General features: G+C 39.9%; 1 protein-coding gene across 4 annotated transcripts in view; it reads right to left on the bottom strand.

Annotated features, from left to right (window-relative positions):
• The window catches only part of LOC105677977 (neuroligin-1-like), a 200,330-nt gene extending 186,499 nt beyond the window's left edge, over positions 1–13,831 (bottom strand). For 2 of the 4 annotated variants that reach the window (XM_067361306.1, XM_067361302.1), the window contains exon 1: positions 11,036–13,831. The gene's annotated coding sequence lies outside the window, so the exon portion shown is untranslated. The remainder of the gene's footprint in view (positions 1–11,035) is intronic. The other 2 variants (XM_067361303.1, XM_067361304.1) reach the window with 2 other exon arrangements.
• Positions 13,832–13,851: the final 20 nt, after the last annotated feature.

Below are 13,851 nucleotides of genomic sequence, written 5' to 3' on the forward strand. Positions count from 1 at the left end.
AAAACGTTCATTTATTACTTTCAGCATCATATTAACAAACCGCTACGAGCATCGGGAACGCTCGTGTTACAACCTCATGTCGGACGCAGCGGAGCGTAGAATATTGAATTCTGAAAATTGACAGACATTAATTGCATCCCGTTAGTTCGAGTCCGGGTCGGACGCGAGAGTCCCGACCATAGACGCGTTTTCGGTAGCACGTAATACGTTACCGGTTGTATCTGTCTTTCCCTTTTTACCTCTCTCTCTCTCTCTCTCTCTCTCTTTCTCTCTTTGGGGGAACAAACACGGCGCTTTAGTTTAGTTTAATTTAGTTGCGCGTTCTCGTCACGTAGCCGCGTTGCACACGTAACCTGTAAACTATTGCAGCGACACATTCAAAACGCCGATTGCGAGGCGGATGGAGGCTCAAGCGGAAGTGCGAGGATAACGAGGATGGGTGGTCGGCGGAGGGAGGGGAGGGTCGGCGCCTAGCTAGCTGGCTGGTTGGTTGGTTGGCGGAACCCCTCGGGAATGTCATCGAGCAACTATATCGTCGTGAGAAACGAGCATAATCCTTTCACCGCGAGAGAGGCTTATACGTGGAGTGCGAGAGTGCGGATTTCGTCGAGCGTTCGCGGAAACGCCACAAGCGGGCGGGCGGGCGAGGCTTTCGGCTTTCGCCCGGTCGAAAGCGGCTGCACTGCGCGGCGGTATAGGCTAGTCGTTACTCAACGGTGCTCGAATGATTCGCGCGATCGTGCCCGGGTCGCGTAGACCCGTTGACGAGACGAAAGAAGTCGAGGAAGAGTTCGCCGGGTTCGCTCGAGTTTTGCGCATCGTATTTGAACTCCGCGTCTCACACGGAAGAGTCTCACGCTCCCGCGACTTCGAAAGGACACGCGGCGCACAGATCCGCCGGCCGGGACGCGCGGCCGTAGACAAAAGTGCACAATGTTTATTCGTCTTTTGCCGAATGCGCCTTTTGATCTTCGCGATGCATCGCGACGAGCGTCGGGCGCGGACAAGAGGTTGGTCCATTCAGCCTTAAGGCACGAGCGGAAAGAGAAAAAGACGGAGAGAAGCCCGGGGGACGCGAGCGGCATCGGCGATCCACTTGAAAAATTGTGTTAAGGGGCCGTCAACCTCGGTACGATGCAGACAAAGCGATTGGATAGGATGAAATAGCGTTTCCCCGTGGAACGTTTCCTCCTACGAGAGAAAGAGAGAGAGAAAAAGAGAGCAAGGGAAAGACCAACACGATGTCCCGGTCCTCAACCCCGAGAAACTTCGCTTTGTGCGCTGAAAAGAAAATGCACCGCGCGACCCTGTTATTCGTGCGTCTTCGTCTTCTTTTTCTTGGTTCCTTTGCTCTCGTTTCTCTCCTCGCCTATCGCGCCGCCCGGCTGTCCCTTTTGAACGCAACCAATTGCCTTACGGTATCATTGTTAATATAGTCGCGGGACTCGGAGAAGATGATCCGAGGAGCAATACGTCGCGCGATATTGAGAAAAAATACATTTATGTATTTGAAAAAAAAAATGTACATGAAAAAGAAAGTCGATTATGAGGCAGCGCGGAAAGTAACGCAGATCTGAGCTGTACGCATAATTAAAAGTGAATTAAACAAATTCTTTGCAGGTCGAGATGAATCGCGTGCTTTAAATAATTTCGCCGATCGCGCTCGCGCGAGGTTCAAGATTCAGCACCGAGATTAATTGAGTTGGACGGGCGTTTAAAAATAAAACGCGAGTGACTCGCGCGCGATGGTAATCATTGGTGTAAAGCGAAACGCGAAATCGGTCCTTTGAGCGAGTGGAAAACGCGTCCGCGAACACGAGTCATGCTTATTAAGCGCACTTGAGTATCTCTCCTCGAGCTCAGTTTCCATAAGAACGACAGAAGCCAGCTCGATAGGATTTTCTGTACCGGCGAGAGGAGAGAGCGGTGTAACTTTTCGTCTAATGCGCTAAAATAAAATAGCGGGGAAAATTGACTTACTTAAATCAGTTGACTTGAGTTGGCCGCAGAGGAGGAAAATGAGAAAAACTTCCTCCCCGCCCTTTCGCCCTCGTCACCCCCTCCCCCTCCCCGCGACCCCTTCGGGAACAAAGTTTGCAGCTTGTGCTGTGAAGCAACTTTCCTAATTAATAGGCGTAACAATATTAGCGTAAACCGCGTTAGTCTGACTTTCACGGGCGAATATTATGCACTATGCATAACGTGACAGGAAAATATTAGACGCGTTAACGACAACGCTGTCGCCTTAAGCGAGGCAAGTAAGTACACAACGTCGTTATTGACCCTAAACTTGGCAAAGGGAGTGAACTTGAAATTGCGTTACAATGAAGAACGTAAAGTAAAGTATGGCGGTGCCTGATGAGGCGAGCTCTGAAACTTCTACGCGTTCCTTAACGCAATTTTTTTTTTTTTTTTATATTAAATTTCACAATACCTCAAGTTTTAACGTGAAGCAAAGGTAAAGTACGTATCGCGATAAAATATCAAACCGCATCGCGTTCTCCGTGAGAAAGATGAGCGCGATGTGCTCGCTCTGTTGTAGCATCGCGCGTATATACGGCAACGCTGCAATTTCAATTTATGCTGCTAGATTTCTATCGGCTAGATGCCATCCATCACTATCATCGCGTCGGAAAGATAGAATTTTAGGTTTCCACGGCGTTTTACGCTTAAAGGAAAACGAATGCGCGCATACGGGAAATATCTCAACAAAGTGCGCCGCCACCTGTTACGATGCTCGCGCAAACGAAAATATTGGAGTAATTACATCAGCGTTATTTCTCAACGCCAGTGTGCATTGTACACAGTTAATTTTAGAATTGCACGAATAAACTACTACGCGCCGTACAGTTCGGCTATTGAACTCGTATTATTTTATTATTAGGTTAATAAAAGTTCGCGATCGACAATTTGATTTTATACAGCATTAATTGCATTTATGAAGAGAATAAAAACGCGCACCCGACCGATTTCGTGCGGAATTCCGCATAAAATAAAGCCAAGATACAAATACGCACGCTCTCGTTTACGTTCGTTTAGCTGAATTTTCCGCGCTCGCATCTGAACGTATAAATTATTACGTAGCGAAAACGGGCGCCGCCTAAGGAGCGGCGTATAATTTATATTTTTACACAATTCGCCATTTGCATTTCAAAAGAGCGAGTATTTACGAGATAAGCGATAACCTTTCTGCCGAGTACGCCCGTATAAGTGAAAAAGGAACGCGAAGGCGCGGGACGGAAGGAGGAAGGGAAAAGTGAGGAGGAGTGAGTGAGGGAAACGGGGGGAGGACAAACGGACGGACGTGGAAAATGAGAAGAGTTTCTGACCCCTTAGGCAAATCTACAGCGATCTCCGCGGCGCGTCTGCACCGAACTACAACGTTGCAGTGGCGTCTCTGCATCGAGCATCATGCACTCTCCTCCAACTTTCTCTCTCTCTTTCTCCTTTTCTCTCATCTCTTCCCCTCCCCCGTCACACCGACCTCTCCAACCACTTCGCCCTATTGTAAAGTCCGTGTCGCGGAATTTAAAAGTCAAAGCGAATGCAGATTAGGCGCACCCCGTGTGTGTATATAGGTCGCCCCTTTTGTCTATACCTTTGCTTGTCCTCAACGCCTCGCGCAAGTATGTGTATGTGTGTGCGTGTGTGTATGTTTTTTTATGCGTGTACATCCTGCTGTTTGCGCTCGCGACTGCTGAAAATTCCCACCGATTTGCGAGAATCCGTCTCATCAAAGCAGCGAGATTATCGCTGCAACACACACTGCCTGCGAGATATTCAGGAATGCTTAAACCTAGTAGATAGTAGTCGTACATTAATGCTGCAATATTAAAAAAAAAAAATCGTAAAAATCTCGTCCTATTTCCACGAGTTTTTTATTTTATTTTTTTATTTGCAAACAGCAAAATTGGAAACTGCAGTAATATTATACATTTTTCATATCTCAATCTATTGGATTATTATATCGAAAAAAAATTAAACTTTTTAATTGTTTACATACTATATTCTAACGCATGTTATATTCAATATTGCAATATGTAAAGCAATAAAAAAAATAACAGAATTTAATTAGTTATTAAAATAATAATCTTTTATTCAAAGCAAACTATCTTGAAATTAGCCGACATATGACAGGCATTATAAATCCAAATGCCTGTCATGAACAGTCTACCTGCGATGAAATACGAACTTGATGTTGCGGCCCAGTAAATTTTAATTTAAATTAGATTTTACTTTCATATTTAAATTACGTGTTTCTGAGCTGCACACATGTTATCCAAGTCTCTTTTTCATAATTAACATTCTTAAAATTTCAAAAGGTGTAAGTTCATTCCCTCGTTTTTCTTTCCGATAATAAATTCAAATTGTCCGACGAAATTAATTATTTGACCATTGTACAGCATTAATCTCTCACGAGCCAATCTCATAGAATATGGGTCAATACAATTGTCGTATATTATACGACAATGTTGATCGACCGTATTGATATGACAATTAGAGAACCATATTACCAATGCTGCAGAACAATGAAATAACTAATACCTATTTAGCATATGAATGAAACCGAAATGAAAAGTCGAGAGTAAATCAAGATATCTAAAATCTTTCTCGAATAATAGTGTGGAAGGTGGGGTAAGACGGACCCCCTAAGCAAAAATGGCTATATTTTTTATATTAATGACAAAAAATAACTAAAATTTAGCATGAAGAAACTGTAGAATGTTTATTATAAGATTATAATGTTAAATTTTCAAAATTTGCAAAAGTTTGAATTATTATTAAGATTTTTAAAAACTTAATTTTGGTCCGTTTTACCCCATAGGTGGGGTAAAATGGACCATCCCATGGGGTAAAATGGACCAAGCCGAGATAATATGGATCAAGAAATAATTTAACTGATCAACTCAAAATCAAAACTATATAGTATTTATTAAATATTTTTGAATAAGAATAGAAATTAATTTAACATTAATTATTTTATTATACACACAAATCTTTAAAATAATTATAATCTTTATAATTTTTAACGTTTATATTAAATATAACATTAAATATAACATTTTAAAATAAAGCATGTAAATAAAATAAATAATTATTATAAAATCTGTTTTTATTTGGAGACATTATTTTCAATAAATTTCAAGTTTCTTCTACTTTTAACAGTGCGTTTTTTATTTTTCATAGCTTTTTTCAGTAAAAAAAAATGAGATGTAAATATTTCTCAAATCAGAGCAAATATATAAGCAGAAAACTATAAGTAGAAAGTATAAGTAGAAAATATAAGTAGAACAAATATATAAATTGGTCCGTTTTACCCCATTTAAATTGGTCTATTTTACCCCACATGACAACATTAATATTATCTTATTTTTATTTACCTGTATCAAAATTATTTTTTAAATGTAACTGATGAAATATTACTTCTCAATAACCAGAAATATGGAACTTGTAGAAAAATTTAAAAATATTAAGTTTTGCAATCTTAGTCACTTAAAATGTAATACTAAGAAATTAGATCACGAGATCTATTTGCAAGAATTTGACGTTTCTTTATAAATAACTTACGATAGTCTTATGATATAATGACGTAATTTTTAAACAGTTAAAAAGCATCAAAAAGGAAATTAATTTTATGTTTATCCAGCAGATAGAGGTACTTACTAATAAGATCTAGCAAATGGACCATTTTACCCCGCGGTCCGTCTTACCCCACCTTCCCCTACATTCACGAGATGTAAAAATAATTTCGCGTAATACCCTTGATTTTTTAATGAGATGACGGCTATTTATTGTGAATAAAGAAGAGTATGTTCGCTTAAGAGAAATTCAATTTAAGATAAATAACGTAAACGATTTTAAATGCTGCATAAAGTTCTCTTTTATGAGGATGCTCGCCTTCCTCATCGCAATGACTTCTTTGCTTGCAGTATTTTTTTTATTTTTTTTATTTGGATACACGTTTGTGAGACACACGACGCAGCGTACATATAGACGTCTAAAGAAAACGGGAAAAATGTAGAAAACAAAACGACGTATGCGCGACGCAGAAGGATAAGAAGATGAAGAATATGTAATGTCGACGGTGAAAGAACATACGGAGAACAAGACTGAATACGTAGAAATAATGCAGAGGAAGAAAGTATACAAACAAAGGACGGCACGAGCGGAAGGGGTGACACTTTCTAGATAAGGCAAGAGCATAGGGTCGGCGCCGAGTAGAGGAAGAGGGCGACGTGGAAAGGTGACGGTTAACAGCGGTGTACGCAGCTACTTGAAAGGGAATGAATATACTAAAGGTAGCGAGGTGGCAACGTGGGGATCAAATAAGGGGGACGGGAGAAAATAAAAGGGACGGCGAAGAAATGAAGTGCGGCGCGTAGGCGGCGCGGTAAAGTTAGAGACAAAGGCACGCGAAGTTTTAATAGAGCGAGGCCACTGCGAGACGAGATAAACTGAAGAAAACAGTTTATAAATGGAGACGCAAAAAGGATAACGAGAGCGATGAGAGCAAAGTGGAGAAAAAAATGGGTTTGTTTCTAGTGGCGAGTCTGGGATACCGTAATAATAATCGAGGGCGCGAGAAACAGATCGAAAACAATAAAGCACGTAAACGAAAAAGAAAAAAGAAACCGAGGACCTACAAAGAAACTGAAGAAATAGTTGTAGCGCGACACGTGGGCGGGAAAAAGAGAGAAAAAAAAAAGAAAGGATCGATGGATTCAATGATGCGGCTTAAACTTTACTTTAAGCGCCGAACAAGACCACGGCGAATTCTTCCCGAGAGCGTCGCGTCGCGTCGTACCTCGGCAAGATAAGAGCAAGATAAAAGCTCCAGGCGGTGTATAAGCAGAGATAGAAACTGCGGAAACTTGTGAGGCGGGCGCAAGAAAAGCTGGCAAAAAGCACAGGGGACGCTAAGTGAACAGGACGCAGGTGAAGAGAAGAGAGGAAACGGCGCCAAGTAGAAGGGGCAGAGGGGGGAGGAGGAGGAGGAGGCCCGGGCTTCCGAGAATGCCTTTTCTCCTCGCCGTCTACCTTCTTTTAGCGAATGTTGAAAACTGTTGGCGATTTCCGGAAGGTTTATCCTGCCGCGTGCAAGCAACCCTGTACACCGAGTTGTATCTTCTGCATCTTCCCCGTGGAACAAATTTCTCACGGTCAAATTTATCCCCTTATCGTCACATGCTGCTACAACTATTATCTCCGAACCCATTTCCAATTTTCTCTCTCGGAGAAAATAAAACCGAACGATCGATGGTATAATTGTGTGGGAAAAAAGAGCCGGCCGATCTCAATTGCATTAAAAGCATCGATAAAGGTACTTGAAATTTGCTTGAATAAAAGAATATATTTACTAGACAAATAAATGTGTGAAAATCTTTCTTTATATATTAATGAGAGCGATTTAAATATAACGCGGATGATCAATTTTAATGAAAATAAAAATTGGATTAGATAATTTTTGCAAGAGGCGTCACGCATTAATCTGCTATTTAGCTCAATTTTAATTCAGTCGAGTACAATTGCAAATCAGAAACGTAATTTGCGATTAAATATAGATGTAATTAGGAATAATCATATTTTAATTTGTACTTTTAGTTAACGTTTATTATAATTACGACAATCTCCGAATGAAATGTACGCTCCACTTAACAATAATTATAAATTAATATGTAATCAAGTTAGAAGCGATTGCGAAACGAGAATAATTTGCGGAATTGCTATTGTAACGAGCACATATGTACCTGTATATGCATGCGTGTGGCCATTTTATATCGTAAATTATGACCGAACCGTCGAATCGAATCGATTTGCATAGAAATTATCAGAAGAGCCATAAATCATATAAATCCCTGTTGCGAAGTCTTTCAGAAATTACGGGCATGATAAAAATATGCGGATTACTATAAAAGCGGAGCAATATAAAAAAAAAATAAACCACAATTTTTTTTTTTTATAATTTTGATCAGGAAAACGTTATTACACATTCTTATGTTGTTCTTTTAAGTTTCACTTCCATCAACCTTTTTCTGAAAATTTTCTGATCTAAAATGAAAATATTTTGAATCCATCAATATGGCATGGAAAAGTTTCCGTATGCAAATGTCGTAGGTTCATTAATGCAAGATAAAGATGTCTGACGGATATGCAAAATGAATTTCATTCCTGTAAGCGTCATGCTTGACGATAGCCATGAATATCCAGCGTACAAAAATTTTTGCGCCCGCGCATAGTCATTGGCTTTTCGTTTGAAATGAAAATCCGCGCAACGCCACTAAATTTACATGTTCAACGCGCTTTATGGTACACTCTGAAAATGTATAACACAGAGGGTGGACGCTCCCGGATTATGCGAAGACTTGCATAAGTTATAACAGGATGGATTCTGGCGATTACGTCGGCCGCGACCGACCTGAGCTCACTTTGCTGCAAGCAAATCCATTTGAAATCGTCTCCATAGCAAGTACGGCCCCCTCCTAATCCCGTATTTTACTTCTTACAATTTCTACTTCTACGAAACAAGCTCCTTCTTCATGCGCAAAGTGCACATTTATGAGATGGGTGTTGCTTTTTAAATGAAAGGGGAGAGTTTTACTGCTATTCGCTAAAACCTATCTGAAATACTTGTACCTTTATTACATTTTCCATTTTATCTCATATAAAATATTTTTCAAACGAAATAATCATTCGACAAATAAGTTCTCATCATTATTACAGTATTTAATTGATATTTTCCGCAATGTTTCACGAATAATCTAATAAATATATATATTTAATTTTGTCTAATTTAATTTTTAATTTTACTTTAACATAATATGCGAAAATAGATAACGCTGCGAATATTCGAGTAATAAATTATACCGCGAAAGGTAGAATAATGAGACGGATCAACGTAATAAATAACGTAGACAATAACTTAACTAATCTCACTGGATCATCTTAACGAAGTGCAGATCCGTCCCTTCGACACTACGTTATTGAATTGAGCAACCGGTGGCACGACGGCTGATACGATCGAATTTTCTCCGGCCGACGGATGATTCCTTCGTAAAAACTCGGTCGCACGACCAATTTGCGTTCGATCGAGCTATTTAATTAATTTTCCGGACAATGAAATTCTTACAGCCGCGTCGTCATCCGTCCGTCGAAGTCCGGCAATTTCCACCCTCGAGGACTTTGTCCCACGGCCCGAACCGCGCGCGGTGGGAGCTTAATTATTTCCAACGATCCGAGCACAACGCGCCCGAGGTTGAATTCTAACGACTCGATGGTGCCACGAAATACGTGCCCTGCGTAGTCGAATCGCGTGAGATCCCGACTTGACCCGCGCTACACTACGCTCGATTCGCGCGTGCAATAGAGAGAGAGAGAGAGAGAGAGAGAGAGGGAGAGAGAGAGAGAGAGAGAGAGAGAGAGAGAGAGAGAGAGAGAGAGAGAGAGAGAAAGAGAGAAGCAGACGCTTACACAATTGAATAGCCGGCTTTAATTGAAGTCGTGACCGCTGTTACGCTACTGCGATTATGTCCGCGTGCGGTAATTCATTATTACGTTGCGTGACGTAACGTGTCGAGATACTAAGGTATTTCTAAATGTCAACCCAGTTTCGAGATTTTTTACAACCAGATCGACAATAATTTTCAAGAATCTCCCCCCTCATTTGAAAAATTTAACGCTGCGTTTCTTCTTTTTCAATTCTCTACTAAATGGCCAAATAATTCCTGCTAAATGTAGTTATATCTGTACGTGAATAATTCATTGTAACTTGAAGCCACAATCCATCGGTGTAACATATAGAGACATAATAGTCGCTTTTGAAACTCTATTGTATAATATAGTGAAACCGTAGTTTCTCTTCGACTTTAGACTATTAAAGTTTATTCTGTCTGATTAAAGGACGTTTATGCATGAAACTAAATACCTTATGCATTTTCAATTCTACGTTAAAATAAAAATATATTTACTATGCACATCTTTTTTGTGCATATCTTTTAAATTAGTATTCTTACTCTTTTACAAGAATACATGATATATGCGAAATAAAGCAGCTATCTCGCCAAAACGAAATGATAATATTCAGATAACTGAAATGTGCCTTCCGATTGCGAAGTACAGTCACGAAATACAAACAGATCTTGGATAATTGAAATGCTTCCGGGGCCGTGGGCAAAAGGAGAGAGAGGGTCGTCGACGAACGTTTCCTTTTTCGCGCTATGTAAATTACATTACCGAGCGGCTGTTAGATAGCACTGCCGCGAAAAAAATCAAATCGCGCTCGCTGGTGTACCGCTCGTTTCCTCCTGGTCGACGCGGAGCGGCCATTAAACATTCATATTCTCGCCGGTGTAAACTTTAAAATTCTGTCATGAATGTCGAACTTTTCCTCTATCGCGTCGCGCGCCACCGAAACTTTTTCTCCGACATAAACATCGTGAAACGCACCACCCAGCAAAGACATAAATAAAATTTTGAATTCATCTGCAAAATTCACTAATAATTCTATTTTGGAACACTTTTCTCTTTCAATCAAATAATTATTAGTATTAAAAATTTGCTCATAATGTTATAATATATGCAAAATATATTAAGAATTATTACTATTTTGCATATATTGAAAATTGATTTCCAAATAAAATAATATTAAATAATTTGTTAACATATGTATGCTCTTTCATATATAACTTTCTCTTTAATTCATTTATTTTTAGACTAAAAAATAATAAATCAATAAATTTAAAATTCCTTGTATTTACAGCTTATTGCACATTTTCGGTATATAATAATTGTATCTTTATTCCCGTGGTTATAATATTGATACGTGCAAATGTATTTAGATAATCTAGTAAAAATATTGGTTTCTTTATAAAACCAAAAGTGCAAACCAAATTTCAGTAAGAATAACATCCTAATTTATCAATAAGGCTGACAAAAATAGCGATAGAAAATATCGCACCCCAAATCGCTGCAGTTTCGCATCAGGATGGCACATTAAAAAGTTGAATGTTTAAAAGTTGAATCTAACAATACGACTAACCTTATCTGAAGATGGCATAGACCAAGGATCCATTTTATCGTTGGATATTCTGAAAATCCATTCGCCGCTGTTGCCGCTTCCTTCGTTGACTGCACTTGAAACACATTCACACGCGACACTTGATGCACGATACATACTTGTCACTTTTAATAACGACGAAGAATATTGCCTAAAAAGTCATTGACGATCAAATCTCGGTTTTCCGCACAAATTAACTTCGCGACTCGGCTATACGTCCGGTGAAAAGCACGAAAGCAGCAATCACGAAAATTCGTCGACGTATCCGCGAGCAAACTCGATCGCGCGTAAAAATCATCGAACACTTATTCACTCCCGTACGAATAAAATCAACGATAAACGACATGACACTGCGAGGAGCATCTGCCAACGCACGAAGTCGTGCCGAGATTTGTATAATCCCCACATGAGATTGAAACTTTTGTAAGAAAATTAGGAGACGAATTGCCGATAGTCGGTAAAGAGGGTAAAGTAACTGATCAGAAACAATTAGGAACGTAGCGAAATAAGCAGAAAAGGGGGCACTGGCCACCGGACGGTGCCTGGCGAATTTGGATTGGTGGATAAGGGAAAAATCTTCGAGTAGGGTCAAGGGAGAAGAGAATAAAAGAGAGGTAACGAAGTACGCGGGGCTTTTTCCGTGGTCGGAAGTTGAAATAGTAAGTGCATAATACAGAGTGGTGAACGTAAAGATATTGGAAGAGGAGTAGTAAAGGGAGTCAGGCGAGATTGCCGATTTATGGACAAAAAAGACTTGGTGTGCCGAACAAGGAGAGAAGCGAATATTGAGGCCTGATACCGAACAAGGGCTTTAAGAGAAACTAAAGCGAGTTAACGAGTAGCATAAGCTAAGTGGACAATATATATTTATGTATATCTGGAAATCACGTATTTCGCGGATAAGAGAGAACTTTTTAATTGAAATAAATGTATGATCTCTGGTGAAGATCTTAAAAAAGACATTATTAATTTAAATATTAATATTATTATCGAACTCGTCCTTGATCCCGTAAATTAACGCCTTCAGCGATTCTACTTCCTGACTGAGCATACGCTAAGGAAACTTACACTTTTAACGAACGCCGCGACACCTGTATGTGCTAATTTATATTTGGATAAGTACACAATATATCATCCCTAAATTACCGATATCTTTAAAATTTATGTATTTCCAGGAATCCGTGCTGAGAAATGTACTTGTATAGATCGTTCGGCCGGAGCCATGCAATGTTTCTAGATAACACGGCTTTTGTGTGCATTACAAGATAAAACGTTTTCTACGATGAAAAGCTACGAGATTGGATACTTGATAAATCTGATCAAATTATCGGATGCCCCGCCATTATATCCGCGTAGTAGAAACTAAGGATTCGGCCGCTCGGCTTACCTTGTTTGCTAAATCCTATCCACGCTTGTAATATTTGATATAGACACGATATGGGCTTCTCACCGCTAATTACGCTAACAATAGCAACGTCGGCGTACGATGCTCAAATTCGCCATTCGGTACTACGCGAAACAGATGCGGTTAACTTCTCGATTCGAATGCGCACGACGAAAAACGTGAAAGCCGGCGATCGTGAAAATTTGTCAATGTATCCGCGAACGAGTTTGATCACAACACGCGCTGTTTTACACACAATCACTTTCGCGCGACGCTATCGCATTGGAGCACTACCAAATATTTGTTACCTCGCGTACTTAGTTTGAACTAGCAAAATCAGAAATGAAGACGTAATATCGCGAAGAGAGCGTCTGGCGCGCCCGTGTTGAGATTCGTGTAATCCCCGTAGGAACAGAACTTTTAACGAACGCTGCGACATCTGTGAGCGCTAACTAACATATGGATAGGAACGCGACAAATTGTCCCTACATTGCCGATGTTTATAAACACAATGTATTTCACTATTTCTAGGAATCTGTATACAAAGCCGAGGTATTCCGAGAATTGTTTACTACCGCAGCACAAGCCGATGCCGTGCGGCACTATTATGTTTCTTTTATGTAGACTTTTATGTGGCTACAGAGTCAAATATGTTTTCCACAGCCAGTTAGAAAATCGAATACGTGCTTGACAAATCTAACCGATTATCCGACGCTGTTGTATCTGTGATAGAAAAATATTCATCGTCCGCTCAACTTCACTACATTGCCGATGTTTGTAAACACAACATATTTCACGATTTCTAGGAATCCATAGAGCCAAGCCGTTCCGAGAATTGTTCCTTTGCATAGCGTAGGCCGATGCTACACGGCATTATGTTACTTTTATGTAGACTTTTATGTGTGCTACAGAGCCAAATATGTTTTCCACAGCCAGTTAGAAAATTGACACGTACTTGACAAATCAGATCGAATTATCCGTCTTGCCGTTGTATCTGTGACAGAAAAATATTCATCGTCCGCTCAACTTCCTTTGTCGATCGCATTTCATACATATGCGTCCGCGATATTTGATATAAACACGATACGCATTTTTTACTTTTAACAACGACGAAAAACAACAACGAAATACCGTGTATGATGTACAAATTTCGACACTCCGCGGAAATAAATGCGGTTAACTTTTCGACTCGCGCGAACGGCGAGGAAAGCGAAAATTTGTCAATGTAACTAGCGAGATTAGCTAGAACATTGTTTTACACGCACTGTGCACTTTTACATCGTTTTAAACATTCGTTACTCAGCGAATTCGTTGATGAAAACCGCGGAAATACTAACCGTGAACAAGACTGATTTCAGTAAGATTTATTTCAAATTTCTCAAAGGTTCATGTAAAATAAGACAGATGGTGGTAC

Source organism: Linepithema humile, chromosome 1, assembly GCF_040581485.1.
Source record: "Linepithema humile isolate Giens D197 chromosome 1, Lhum_UNIL_v1.0, whole genome shotgun sequence".
Lineage (NCBI taxonomy): Eukaryota > Metazoa > Arthropoda > Insecta > Hymenoptera > Formicidae > Linepithema > Linepithema humile.